The 14,780-nt window shown below is 43.1% G+C and overlaps 1 protein-coding gene across 14 annotated transcripts in view; it reads left to right on the top strand.

Annotated features, from left to right (window-relative positions):
* Nucleotides 1–14,780, top strand: part of PLCB4 (phospholipase C beta 4) — a 318,161-nt gene that overhangs the window by 27,226 nt on the left and 276,155 nt on the right. The window lies entirely within an intron of this gene.

Below are 14,780 nucleotides of genomic sequence, written 5' to 3'. Positions count from 1 at the left end.
GTGGTGGAATTGCCTCCTCCGCATAAGCTGATCCGTGTGGCTGAAGTGGGCCCCTTTGATGTCTGTCCATGATCATATCAGTGTGCATAAGCAGGGGGATGGTGCTCCACATGGGAGTTGAATGTAGAACTTATTTCAGTGCAAAGAATGGTGAAATATTTGTGATTGAGTGTGAAATAGATATATCTTATTTTTGATGTTTCTGCAGTTAATAAATGTGTAACAGCATCACTCCGTGAGGCTCTTCTGGCATCTGATGGAGACTGAGGTGGTTCCTTAGACTATAAAGGCATTTAAAGCTTCTGATTGGAGGGGTGAACTCTGCAGAGGTGGGATTATTTGAAGAGGTGGGCCTTGGAAAATATTAAAGGAGAAAGTCAGGGGTATAATACCCTTGAGCTAATTCTGGTTTTGGGGTTCATTGTGCGGGTGGCTGGGCGGTATTTAGTGACCTGTCACATACAGGAGGTCAGCCTACATGATCTGGTGGTTCCTCCTGGCCTTAAACTCTGACTCTGTGAACATCCAGAAGGATGGGACCTTGCTTGAACCCTTATGCTTGAAGAGGCTCCTTGCAAAAAGTTAGAATTTAAAAAAGGTAAATGAACAGATGACATGGCAGTGGTGTAGCTGGAACTAGTGCGTTATCTGTAACTGGTGGTCATCGGGGTTAGTCATTGTAAAAGTGATGTGAATTGTTGAGCACGGTGTCGAATACTGATCTTCAATAAATAGGCATAGCTACCTAACAACTTGTAGTGTCAGAGCTATGCATGTATCAAAGGGGTAGCCGTGTTAGTCTGGATCTATAAAAGCAGCAAAGAGTCCTGTGGCACCTTATAGACTAACGGACGTATAGGAGCATGAGCTTTCGTGGGTGAAAGCTCTTCGGATGCATGTAGTGGAAATTTCCAGGGGCAGGTATAAATATGCAAGCAAGAGTGAGTCAGGCTAGAGATAACGAGGTTAGTTCAATCAGGGAGGATGAGGCCCTCTTCTAGCAGTTGAGGTGTGAACACCAAGGGAGGAGAAACTGCTTTTGTAGTTGGCTAGCCATTCACAGTCTTTGTTTAATCCTGAGCTGATGGTGTCAAATTTGCAGATGAACTGAAGCTCAGCAGTCTCTCTTTGAAGTCTGGTCCTGAAGTTTTTTTGCTGCAGGATGGCTACCTTTAAATCTGCTATTGTGTGGCCAGGGAGGTTGAAGTGTTCTCCTACAGGTTTTTGTATATTGCCGTTCCTAACATCTGATTTGTGTCCATTTATCCTTTTCTTCTAGAAGCGTGTGGGTTCTGACACTGAACCATCAAATTAAAATGCATTCGCTGTCGAGGGTGATCTGCCTCCTGGCTTCAGCTCCTTTTGGTGTCCAGTGTACCCCTACACTGTGCAATGTGATTTTGGGGACTGTTGCACTCTGACCCAATGTGTTCTCGCTGTTGCTTTGTTTGTTTTTAAATTATTAAAATGCTCCCACTGTGATTCTCCTCAGGGCACATGTCCACTTTGCTAAAACAATTAAACACAAAAATATTAACTTACGTCAACCAAAAATAGACTCTTCCTTGGAAATGATCAATTAACATAAACACACCCCGACAACCCTCACAGCAAAAGTCTGAGTAGACAGATGGAGTCAGGTTCTTTCCTGGGATAGGGGACGTGTAAGTGATAACTCCCACTGAAGACTCAGGACTGAATTCAGAAGTGATATAATTGCTGGGCTAAGTTACTTATCTGTTGTGGTTAAAACAACTAACTGCCGATGTAAGATAAGATGGGGAGGCTGCCTTTATTTATTTTTTTACACCCTGCTATAAGTTGCTGTTCTTGCTAAACACCCTTCTTTTTCTCTCTGAGTGTGAGTTACTCATTTTGCACAGATTGGTGCAGATGGCAGTATTTAGCACTTGTACCCACATTCAACCCATTTACTCTGATGGTGTAAACTTAGACCACTGTTCGGGCACATCTGAATTTGGGTATAAGCTTTACACCACATCTGGAAGGTCAACAGACTTTGGAAAAGCAAAGTCCAGAGTTTCTAGATTTACATCAAGAAAATGAGAGCAGAGTTTGGTTCAAGGGCCTTCTGCCAAAAATTCCCTGGCTCTTCCCCCAGAGCATTCAAATCTAGGGGTCTCTAGCGGATAGGGTGACCAGATGTCCCAGTTATATAGGGACAGTCCTGATTTTTGGGTCTTTTTCTTATATAGGTTCCCATTACCCCCCACCCCATCCCGATTTTTCACATTTGCTGTCTGGTCACCTTACTAGCGGAACACTTCAGCCAAACCTCAGAGTTGCATGGGGAGAGAAGCAGTTTTTTCAGGTCGCTAACATGCTAAAAACATAGGGTACTAAAAACCAAGAGAGACCATCATGAGTTAGTTCCCTTGGTACTCCTTTGTGTTCTTCCGTACTGCTCTCCCTCTTGGAAATGCTGTAGGCCAGTGTCTCCTTCAATACAGAACATTCAGATTCAGTTCTGATAATCATCCCTGCCAATAGATACCAATGGAGAGAAAACTGTACATAAATTTACATGCGGTAGCATTGACATGCCTGTGAGTGGTGTGTGGGCTTTGAATTCCTCTCCTTGGTGTGGAGTCCATGTCTGCCCTTCTCCTCCTGGGCTCAGGGCAGGGAAAGAGTCTGAGGTCCCACTGGCCCAGGGAATAAGTGTTTTTTCTTGCTGGTCATATATGGAGCCCACGGAGTGGCTAGAGAAGTTCTCCACCCACGTGGAGTGTGGGATATAGCACCATGATGGCTGGGGGTTTGCATTAGAACTAGTTCTGGGATCTAAGGGCTGCACAATCCAGGAACAGCCCCAATCTTTTGTTTACATAACAGAGAGGAAGGGGGTTTGGGATGGAGACACACCAGTAATCCCATTTAGCATGTGCAGCAGTGTTGATTGGCTGCCCTTCCATAGAGGTGTGGCAGAATTGGAGAGCTCAGCCGGTTGGAGATGAATTTTTCTGTAGATCAGGGGTTTTCCTTTCATTCCTGTATGGGGGAGGGTAGGACAAAAGGGGGAAGTCTGTGGGGTTGGCATTTCTGAATAAGATAATGAAAAACATAACTACACATGGCACCAGAACAACCTCACTGACTTCATTAAGCCCCAAACGCCAGCTGATTTCCTTGCGGTTGTGTGGGGTGTAAGTCAGGGCAGGATTTGGCCCTACGAGGCTTTGTACAGGAAGGCAGAAATTAGGGCAGGCTGTTTTCAGAGGGGAGAAGGCAAAATTAGGGATTCCAACTTCACTTCTTGTGATGAAGGCACAGACGGAGGGAGAGAGCCTAACTTTTGTTTTAAAACATGCCTCCTTTTTTTTTTGTTGGCGCAATTAATTGTGCGACTGTTTCGATATGTATGTACTTGAGTTTATGCACAAATTGGGCACTTAGACATCTAGGTTTAAGATTCTGCATCCGCAGTTAATTGTGGCTGCAAAATGGCTTAAGGCTCCTCCAAAAACTGGCCTGTAATATTAAAGGTATTCAAGCTCAGTCTGTTTCCTTCATACATCCGAGTGATCTGAGAGAAGACATGACATAAAGCTTATTGGAAGAATAATCCTGCAAACATTTCTCAAATGAAAAGTTCACCAAAACCGCTCTTCAAACAGAAGGGGATGCAAAAAGATATCTCAACTAGGGCTATTGATTAATCGCAGTTAACTCACGCGATTAACTCAAAGAAACTGATCGCAATTAAAAAATTAATCCCGATTAATCGCATTTTAATCACACTGTTAAACAATAGAATACCAATTGACATTTATTAAATATTTTGGATATTTTTCTACATTTTCATAGATATTGTATTCTGTGTTGTAATTGAAATCAAAGTATGTTATTTTTTATTACAAATATTTGCACTGTAAAAATGATAAAAGAATTAGTATTTTTCAACTCACCTAATACAAGTACTGTAGTGCAATCTCTTTGTCATGAAAGTGCAATTTGCAAATGTAGATTTATTTTGTTCTATAATTGCACTCAAACAAACAATGTAAAACTACAGTGCCTACAAGTCCACTCAGTCCTACTTCTTGTTCAGCCAATCGCTAAGGCAAACAAGTTTGTTTACATTTACGGGAGATAATGCTGCCCTCTTCTTATTTACAATGTCTCCAGAAAGTGAGAACAGGCATTTGCATGGCACTTTTGTAGCTGGCATTGGAAGGTATTTACATGCCAGATATGCTAAACATTCGTATGCCCCTTCATGCTTCGGCTAGCATTCCATGACGCTCATTAAAAAAATACTGCGTTAATAAATTTGTGATTGAACTCCTTGGGGGAGAATTGTATGTCCCCTGCTCTGTTTTACCCATCTTCTGCCAGGTATTTCATGATATAGCAGTATCGGATGATGACCCAGCGCATGTTGTTCATTTTAAGGACACTTTCACTGCAAATTTGACAAAACGCAAAGACGGTACCAATGTGAGATTTCTAAAGATAGCTACAGCACTCAACCCAAGGTTTAAGAATCTGAAGCGCCTTCCAAAATCTGAGAGGGATGCGATGTGGAGCATGCTTTCAGAAGTCTTAAAAGAGCAGCACTCCAATGCGGAAACTACAGAATCTGAACCACCAAAAAAGAAAACCAACCTACTGCTGGTGGCATCTGACTCAGAGAATGAAAATGAATACACGTCAGTCCACACTGTTTTGCATTGTTATTGAGCAGAACTCATCATCCGCATGGACGCATGTCCCCTGGAATGGTGGTTGAAACATGAAGGGACATCTCAATCTTTAGTGCATCTGGCACATAAATATCTTGCGACGCCAGCTACAGCAGTGCCATGAGAACACCTGTTCTCACTTTCAGGTGACATTGTAAACCAGAAGTGGGCAGCATTATCTTCTGCAAATGTAAACAAACTTATTTTTCTGAGTGACTGGCTGAACAAGAAGTAGGGCTGAGTGGACTTTCAGGCACTAAAATTTTACATTGTTTAATTTTTGAATGCAGGTTTTTTTACATAATTCTCCATTTGTAAGTTCAACGTTCATGATAAAGAGCTTGCACTACAGAACTTGTATTATGTTAATTGAAAAATACTATTTCTTTTGTTTTTAATAGTGCCAATATTTGTAATAAAACAAATTTAAAGTAAGCACTGTACACTTTGTATTCTCTGTAATTGAAATCATTAGATTTGAAAATGTGAAAACGTCCAAAAATATTGGAAAAAAATGGTATTCTATTATTTCGCAATTAATCGGGATTAATTTTTTTAGTCGCTTGACAGCCCTAATCTCAACCATACGATAGCATTGGCAAAATGTCATTGAATACAGTAATATGAAAGAAATGGTTCCAAGTGCTTCAATATATATTTTATCTGTCTAGTAACTGCTGAAGTACTGAAGTAACTGCTCCTTCCCCATGCTTCAGACCCTTTGTAAATGTCATGATGCCCTCTGGCAATTTAAAAGAATAGTAATTCTCTCCCCACTCCAGAAGCCATGCTTGGTACAAAACTGTCTCCTGATTCAGTTTTGGGGTTTTTTTAGGTGGAGGCAAGTCCTTTCATTGCTTTGACAGGCATGAAAATACCTGTTAGCTTTGGAAGGCCAACTCGTTGATAATTCTGGAAGCCTTCAGAACAATGGAATAAGGCTGGAGGCACCTTCATAAAGCTCTGATGGTATTTCAAACAAGTTGCTTGGTCTTCACTCACTCACACAGGTGTAAATCAGGACTAACCCGCTTTGTAATCAGTGGAGTTACATTGGTGTAAAACCAGTTCAAGTGTGAGGAGAACCAAGTCTGATGAGTTTTTTATCTCTTTGTAATCCTTTTGCCAGGATTGCAGAAGTACTCTGGGCCAAATTCTACTCCCTGTACTAGTGTGGATCTGGAGTAATTCCATTGGCATCAGTGTAGTTACTTTGGATCCATGCTGGTGTAACTGAGGCCAGGATCTGGCCCTAAGAGACTCGCTCCCCAGTTGTATGCTAAGGACCCAATTCTGTTATCTGATACATGGCAACTACTCCCACTATGAAAGTGACGGCAAGTATCTGAGAGCAGAATTGGCTACTAAGATTTCTTGGCTAGAGACCACTGCATCCTCTGCCAAATCGTCCAGTTCATTACTCTCAGATGCATAATAGTGGAATTTTTTTACCCTAGGTATAGTCTTGATATCCCTGACAGTACTGGATAACCTCTTATTGTCTTTAATAAGCATTGCAATTAAGTAATTTTGTCCTGGGGCTGAATTTTCCATCTCAGTTACCCATGGCTCTACAGCATCTATTCTTCCTATGAATCCTTCTATTATTCTTTCAATCAGGTCCATTGACTCCTGCAGTCTATCTAATCCGTTGTGCATGAGGTCCCTGGCTTTTGGAAATGGAGTTCTTTACCTCGAACAAGTCGGCCTCTGTTCCTGAGCAACAAATACAGTTTATTGAGGCAGGGTGTATGCTGCCTTTTTGCTCTTCAGATGGACAAGGTTTTCATAAGAAAAATCATCTTATTCTTAACCACATTTCTAGGTCAAGAGTGCTCAAACTTCTCTTCTGCCATTAAAACTTGGAGCCAACAGGGTAAAACAAACAAACGAAAAAAAAAAAGAGAAGGAAAAGAAAAACTATTCCTAAAACCAGAGGAAACACTCTTTTTCACATTCTCCCTGCTGTTCCTCCCCATACTTTTCCTCTAAAAGAATGTTTTGTTTAACGACCACAAAATCTAGTTATCAGAGCCTCATTGGAAAAGGTGTGTGTGTGTGTGTGTGTGTGTGGGAGGGCGGTGGGGGGTAATACAAGGCAAGAAGGGTAAACAAGTTGCAGAGTGAGTGGGGAGGAAGATCAGGAACTGATGTTTTGGAAGGAGAAGGAGGGACTGTGGGAACCATTAACCAAGGGAGAAAACCACAGTGAGGTCTGCAAAATGGGCTGACAAAGCTGTCTTTCCGGTTTGCGACAATAGTCATTAGTGGGTTGTCGGATTGTTTGTCAGACAGTTTATGCACATCTTAGGTGGAGTCGATTGTACTAAAATAATGCCACTGTAAAGTCGTATTCTTATTTTATTGAAATATTTATACAGTCCAGACACTGTGATGCACTCATATAAGTCAGTGAACTCTATAGAAACGGGGAAGTGGGGGGAAAGGATGTTGCAGACTTGTATGGCTACTGAGACTATCCAGAGTTATCATAATTAATGATAACAAATATTTTGGTAGGGATAAGAAATGTCGTGCTTCATGGATTCAGCCAATCTTTAACTATTAGAAATTAGGATGAGACCTAATGTGCAAGGAAGATTACCCTGCATCTGCCTTCCTCTGAAGTATCTGTACTAGCCATTGTCAGAGACAGGCTCCTGGGCTAGATGGACCATAGGTCTGATCCAGTCTGGCAGTTCCTGTGTTTCTAGTGATCTTGTATGTTCCTATAGTTAGGTAAGAAATTTTGAGCCAGCTGTGTGATCTTTTTTTAAAGCTGTTGATGTCCTTTTGAAGGCCTAATGCTTCCCTTGGGCGCTTGCGTGCTGCTTCTGTCAACCTGTACATATGAACAAAAATTGAAGCTAAGTAGCTATTGTTTTTGGCTGAGAAGGTTTTCTTATACAGCAGTTTTGTTAATGGATTATTTATATAATTTTCCATCAGAGTTATTTTTTGTCCTTAAGAAGGAGAGGTAATTTATTGTGTTCTGTAAAATGTCATGTAAAGAATTTAAATCATATGATTATTTTATTTGATATTTATGTTGCAGTAGTGCCCAGAGCCACAAACCAGGATTGGAACCCCATTCTGTACAAACACATGAAGACATGGTCCCTGCCCTGAAGAGGTTACAATATGCAAAGACAAGTAGCACATAAAGGGTTCGGTTTGTGGGAGAGGGATACAATCCAATGTATGTATGTACTGTGACAGACCCAGACCAATGGGGTACAGGAGTCTGGTAGAGGGCAAATATACTGGTGACTGGATGAGTAGTTTTCTGTTCCCTGAGTGACCAGAGCAGGGGCTGCACTAGAGTAATCAGGAACCTGCTAGAACCAGTTAAGGCAGGCAGGCTAATTAGGACACCTGGAGCCAATTAAGAAGATGCTAGAATCAATTAAAGCAGGCTAATAAGGGCACATGGGTTTTAAAAAGGAGCTCACTTCAGTTTGTGGTGCGAGTGTGAGGAGCTGGGAGCAAGAGGCGCAAGGAGCTGAGAGGGTGTGCTGCTGGAGGACTGAGGAGTACAAGTGTTATCAGACACCAGGAGGAAGGTCCTGTGGTGAGAATAAGGAAGGTGTTTGGAGGAGGCCATGGGGAAGTAGCCCAGGGAGCTGTAGCTGTCATGCAGCTGTTACAGGAGGCACTATAGACAGCTGCAGTCCACAGGGCCCTGGGCTGGAACCTGGAGAAGATGGCGGGCCCGGGTTCCCCCCAAACCTCCCAATTGACCTGGACTGTGGGTTCTTCCAGAGGGGAAGGTCTCAGGGCTGTTCCCCAACCCACATGGTGAATCTCTGAGGCAAGAAAATCTGTCAATAAGCGCAGGACCCACCAAGATAGAGGAGGAACTTTGTCACAATACATTGTATAACATGGGACAATTAATGTCACCCCCCCCCTCGGTTTAGTCTCTGACAAGTGGGTTATTTCCTAATGTTGTCTAAATCAGGAAATGAGCATATAGCTATTATATTTTATTATATTTATTTGTAAGGTGTCCATCACTGTGATATTTTAGGCACCATATATATGCCCAGGGTACAAGCCTAAACTTCAGGCCAAGGAAACATCTGGAAAGGGAAAACATTTTTGCGTGTCTGCGTATTAGCACGGTAGAAGTTTTTGTAATGGGGGGCTGAGAGATTCTCTCCATATGTGTGGGGTGGAGGGCTGGGTTCATGGTCCCCCGAGATTGTGGGTGAAATCATGACACCATTGAAGTCAGTGGGAGTTTTGCCACTAATTTCAGTGGGGGCGGAGTTTGTGTGTGTGTGTGTGTGTGAGGGAGAGAGGAATAAATACTGTAGTAGAATTTGGCTAAGATGGAAGATATGAGACAAGGTGCAAAATAAATGAAGAAAGAAAAAGAAAAATACAGAAAGGTCTGATGTAAAAGTGAGAGATAGGAGAGAAAATGAAAAAAAGTAAGAAACGTGAAGGAAAAAAATCAAGAATTCATTCACTAGGCAATTAAGTTTGGATAAAATATTTTATTCATTTCTGTCTCTCCTCTTCTCCCCTCCTAAACCCTTATGCTGAGCGCTATCATTGAGAGCTGCCAGATCATTTGCCCAGTGGATATTTTTCTTCAAATTGGCCCATGTTCCTACCTCGTGTGCGTGGCAGCTGCAAATTTGTGCTTTTATTGTTTTCATATGAGGTTAGAAAGAAAACGACTGAGATAATGCGGGCGAGGGGGGGGAGAAGCTGCTCTTTTGTTGTTTTGCACGGTATTTCCACCTGTCTGGACCAAGCACTACAGAAAATTCCACAAAATGCCGTTCCTCAATAGATTTCCAGCCCAAATGTGTTTGCTTAACATTAGTTCTAAATTTTATACAAAGTGGAACAGCTTCAACAAGAGCGATTGAGAGGGCCCCACCCTGGAATACCCAGTAATTAGGGCATTTACTCAAGAGGTGGGAGATCTGAGTTCAAGTCACTGCTCCATATCAGTAGAGGGGGGATTTGAACCTGGGTCTCCTACACTATGGGTGAAGTTCCCTAACCGCCTGGCTATTGATTATGCAGGGAGAGGGGGTACTTCTCCTTGGCTGTGTTTTGTGCTGGGTCCTTTCCAGTAGGCGTGCTCAGAGGCTGCCTAAGAGCATGAGTTCTAGATCAGTGGTTTTCAAACTGCGGGTCGCGACCCAGTACTGGGTCGGGGGAAGTGAGGCACTGGGTTGCGGCAGCTCTGCTCAGCACCACCGACCAGGCCATTAAAATTCCCATTGGCGGTGCTGCCTGGCTAAGGCAGGCTAGTCCCTATCTGTTCTGACGCTGCGCTGTGCCCTGGAAGTGGTCAGCAGCAGGTCCGGCTCCTAGGCAGTGGGGCCATGGGGCTCCACGCGCTGCCGCCACCCCGAGCACTAGCTCCACACTAACATTGGATGGTTCCCGGCCAATGGGAGCTGGGTGGGACGGTGCCTGTGGGCGAGAGCCATGCAGAGCTGCTTGCACACCTCCACGTAGGAGCTGGACCTGCTGCTGGCCGCTTCCAGGGCGCAGCGCGGTCCATGGTGCCAGGACAGCTAGGAAGCCTGCTGCTGCACCCCCGCTGTGCCGCTGACCGGGAGCGGCCCAAGGTAAGCCCTTGCCCCGACCCAGCGCCCCAATCCCCTGCCTCAGCCCTGAGCCCCTTCCTGCACCCCAAACTGCTCAGCCCCACCCCAAAGCCTGCACCCCCAGCCCAGAGCCCTGACCCCCTCCTGCACCCCAACCCTCTGCCCCAGCCCAGAGCCCCCTCCCACACCCTAAACCCCTCATTCCCAGCTCCGTTGGGTCATGGGCATCAACAATTTTCTTCACCTGGGTTGCCAGAAAAAGTTTGAAAACTACTGCTCTAGATCCAGTCTCACAGGTGTGGTAGGTGGGGAAGAATCTAGTTTGTGAATCCTGCAGAGGCTTACGCATGAGTTAGGCTGAACTGCCTCATGGTTTCAGGACTTAGGTGGCTGTGCTCATACCCAGTAGTAGAAATTTAGGCACTATGGAAACTTTACTAGTGAAAATGTTGGCACCTAGAGACTTCAGATGCCTTTGGGGCTAGGCAGCAGCTGAACAGTGGCTTTGTGAATGCAAGTGGCGCCTAAATTTTGGACGTAGGCCCTAAAGTGGCATTTAAGCACCTAAGTCCCTAACCGCAAATCTTTTGTGGTTTGCCCATTTCTGGAGAGAATCCTTGTTTTTTCCCCAAGAGATTCCCACTTTATCTGCTGCAGTTCACACATCGCTGTTGTGGCTCCATTTAACAGGACTCCTAGATTAGAAAACAGGGCATGTGTTTAGTAGTTATGGAGCCTGCCTTGTTGGCAACTGTTTACCTAAACAAATCCTCCTTGATTGCAACGCCTGTGAAAATTGGAATCAGAGCCCGTGAGTGTTGCTCAGCATAAGAATTTCTCTTTACTGGCTATGTAAATATCTATGTGGCGAAGTGAATTGCCATGCAAAACTTTGACTATGATTCTTACAGTTTCCTCTTTTCTGTTTGTGTACAACCACTCAGATCGATTACGTGTAAATTTTCTAAACCTAACGGGTTGTGTAAGCCAAAAAAGGAGGAGGTGACTCCCAAAAAGAAGCAACTGCCAGATCTTAGAAGCAAATATTGAGCTATTGGGTCTGAAACACAGTGTATAAATGTTCCTTTGCCAAGACTGGCTTTTCGAGTACATGGAGTGGGGAGGCGGCTATCTGGTTACATTGTGTTAAACAGGCAAAATGTATGGAATGCTGAGTATTGCTTAAAAATACATGCAAATTCCGCCTTTCAGATGTGCTTATATTTTTGACACTTTTAATTATTTGTTTTTCAAAATTCAGAATTTTTGTTAAACATTAAATGAAAAGGGAGGGGGAGTGAAACTATTCTACGTTACATAAGTGCATCTTTTCACTGTTTGATGAGCCCCAGGCTTTGGAAGCCCATATTATAAACAAGATGACAATGAGGTTTTTTTTTCATTCTGAACTGGCAGTTGGAAAAATGGTTTTGGAATTGCTGCCTGGGTTATCAGATAATTAACATGCCGAGGGGTTGCCTGGGCTGCTTTTCAAAAATGCAAAATACTCTTTCCAAATATCGTAGATTTGGAAGAATTTGACCCTTTTACATTTGTTATGCAATGAGTCTTATATATATAAACTGAGCAGCAGAACAAACACCTTTTGTTGCAGGAAAGGAATGCTTCACTCATCTCAGTAAACAAGCCCCCGAATTATCAAAAGCACATGCCCAGTTTCTGTACATGCAATGCCTGATGGTCACATGCAAGGTGAAGGGACCGTTTTTTTCACCGAGTCTGACCTCTTGCGTAACACAGGCCAAAGAACCGCATCCAGGAATTTCTGCATCAAGCATATAACATTTGGCTGAGCTATTGTATATCTTTTAGCAAGACTATCCCGTCTTGATTTAAAGACTGCAAGTGGAGAATTTTCCAGGTCCATTATGTCAGTTGTTCCAATAGTTACTCTCACTGTTTAAACATTTGCATCATATTTCTAGAGCATTTGCCTAGCTTCAGCTTCCAACTAGTTGATCTCATTAGTCGTTCCCCCCCCGTCCCCCTCCCGGATGAATCAGAAATCTCATCCCCATGTAAGTACTTGTAGACCGCAATCTGGTCACTTCTTAACTTTGTCTTGGATAAATTAAATAGATTGTGCTTAAATCTCATGCTATAAGGCAGATTTTTCCAGACCTGAAATCATTCCGGTAGCTCGGGTCTGAACCTCTTTGAATTTTTCATCATCTTTTTTGAAGTGTGGACACAATATTGCATATCACATGGGAAGTATGGTGGCAAAACTGGGAGTGGAATCGGGGCTTCTTGAGTTCCAAGTGAGGATCCGGAACACCTATGCCATTCCTTTCTAAATACAATCCTGTAATCCTTGATTTAACTCCTTGGGAGTTTGGGGTGCAGGAAGAATACAGGATGAGGCTCTTAGGGCCAGATTTTTAAAGGTATTTAGACTCCTAAAGACACAGGTAGGTGCCTAATGGGATTTTCAAAAGTTGCCTAGGTACCTAAATACCTTTGTAACTCTGACCCTTAATGATCTTTTTTTCCTTCATTGATTTATCCTCAGTGAGCATTTTTTTCCCACATCTTCTTTAGGCAATTTATTGCACAGACATTTTGGAATAATATTTTTCCTCTTTGTAAATTATGTAGATAAAGAATCAGTGACCTAAGCGAATTTTTTACTCTGCTAAAATGTTAAAAATGAAGAGCCGGCTTTTGCTTGAACTGTTAAATTCTAACAAATGAGCAGTTTTGTTCGTCTACTGACTGTAGACGTATCACCATGGAGTATATTGGCAAGGTCATAAAAGCTAATGGACCTGATTCTCAATTGCACTAAGACCATTTTACATCACTTTGGAACCATAACGAGGTCTTAAAGTGGGAGCAAATTATATGTTTCTCCCACTTTGAGGATCCTTTTATGTTGCTGAGGTGATGCAAATTGGCTTTAGTGTAAATGGGAATCAGGCCCTAAGCATGTTTATTAAAACTTATGAAGGCTAAAGCATCCGTAACGAGCAGAGTGAATACTACAGAAATAGCCTTTAAACGTGAGGCAGTGTAGCTGTGGTGATACTGTATGGAATGGACACTCGCTGCGGGCTGGATCACACCCTCCCATTCTAAAACCAATGGAAAATGGCCTCACAAGGAGGAAATCCATCACAAACATCCTATCATGAAGACTCTATCAGGCTGGTCTCTCCGCTGAATAGGGCCTGGAGCTGTCTCCAGTTAAAGGAGTGGATCCTCTATAGCAGGGGTCGGCAACCTTTCGGAAGTGCTGTGCCGAGTCTTCATTTATTCACTCTGATTTAAGGTTTCGCGTGCCGGTCATAGATTTTAACGTTTTTAGAAGGTCTCTTTCTATAGTCCATCATATATAACTAAACTATTGTTCTGTGTAAAGTAAATAAGGTTTTTAAAATGTTTAAGAAGCTTCATTTAACATTAAATTAAAATGTAGAGCCCCCCAGACCTGTGGTCAGGGCCTGGGCAGTGTGAGTGCCACTGAAAATCAGCTTGTGTGCCCCCTTTGTCATGCGTGCCATAGGTTGCCTACTCCTGCTCTAGGGTATATTTGGATCTGGATGGGAATCTTCAGGAGGCCAGGGTCATCTGCATAGAGACACTGTCTTTCTGATATCTGCTGTGTCTCTGTCCCTCAACAGGGCCCCCTGCACCCAGAACCCTGATTAAACGTGGGGAGGAGACTGAGTAGGAAAGGTAATATAGCCTCAGGACAATGCAGGGCTGGAGGGTGGATGTGCTAGTCACCAGTCCCCTTCTCCTGGCCTGGTCATTCCTTCCCCGAAGCATGGGTAGATCCCGAAACCTGCTGATATCTGGGGTCAGGGGGATGCTGCTGTGGTCCTGCATGGGAAGAGTGAGATTGGCATGTAGAGAAATCATCTCCAGGTGTATATCTGAGGAGCCATCATCTTCCTGTCTCTCCCTTCCCCTCCCAAGGATGCATGTTAGTTATTGACCCTGGGAAAGAAGTCTCACAAACTAGCGTGAACTGGCTATCCAGTTGTGGTGGTGGTAGTAGTCAGGGGGGTGGTGGTCCTTACTCTATCTGTTGCACTGGTGACCTCAGCAGAATGACTGGAAATCAGTATTACAAAATAGAACAGCGTAACATGTGACATTTTATTGCTGATCCTCATGGTTGATTTTTGTTGCCTATTTTTTTTAAATCAGTTTTTTTTCCCTGTAGCTGTTTACTGTTGCTGATACTCAACATTAGCGAGTATATATGATGTGAACTTGAGTCAAGTGTTTAAACGTTAAATCAGATTCCCACAGGTGTTCTTTACTGCCAGTGAAAGGTGAACATTCAGCATAAATACCATATTAAACACTCGTCAGATATTTATTATTGGGAATGAATGACTCAACAATGATGCCGTTAAACTAAAACGTGCAGTTTACCTTTATGAAAATGAAAACTTTTACTGATATTTGAAGTGTAGTTTTTAATTGTTTTAACTATATGTTAGGTGTGTTCACTTTCTAAATGTAC

This window comes from Chrysemys picta, chromosome 3 (assembly GCF_011386835.1).
Source record: "Chrysemys picta bellii isolate R12L10 chromosome 3, ASM1138683v2, whole genome shotgun sequence".
Taxonomy (NCBI): Eukaryota; Metazoa; Chordata; order Testudines; family Emydidae; genus Chrysemys; species Chrysemys picta.
The sequence above is the reverse complement of the archived record's forward strand: the minus strand, read 5'-3'. Positions and strand labels throughout refer to the sequence as shown.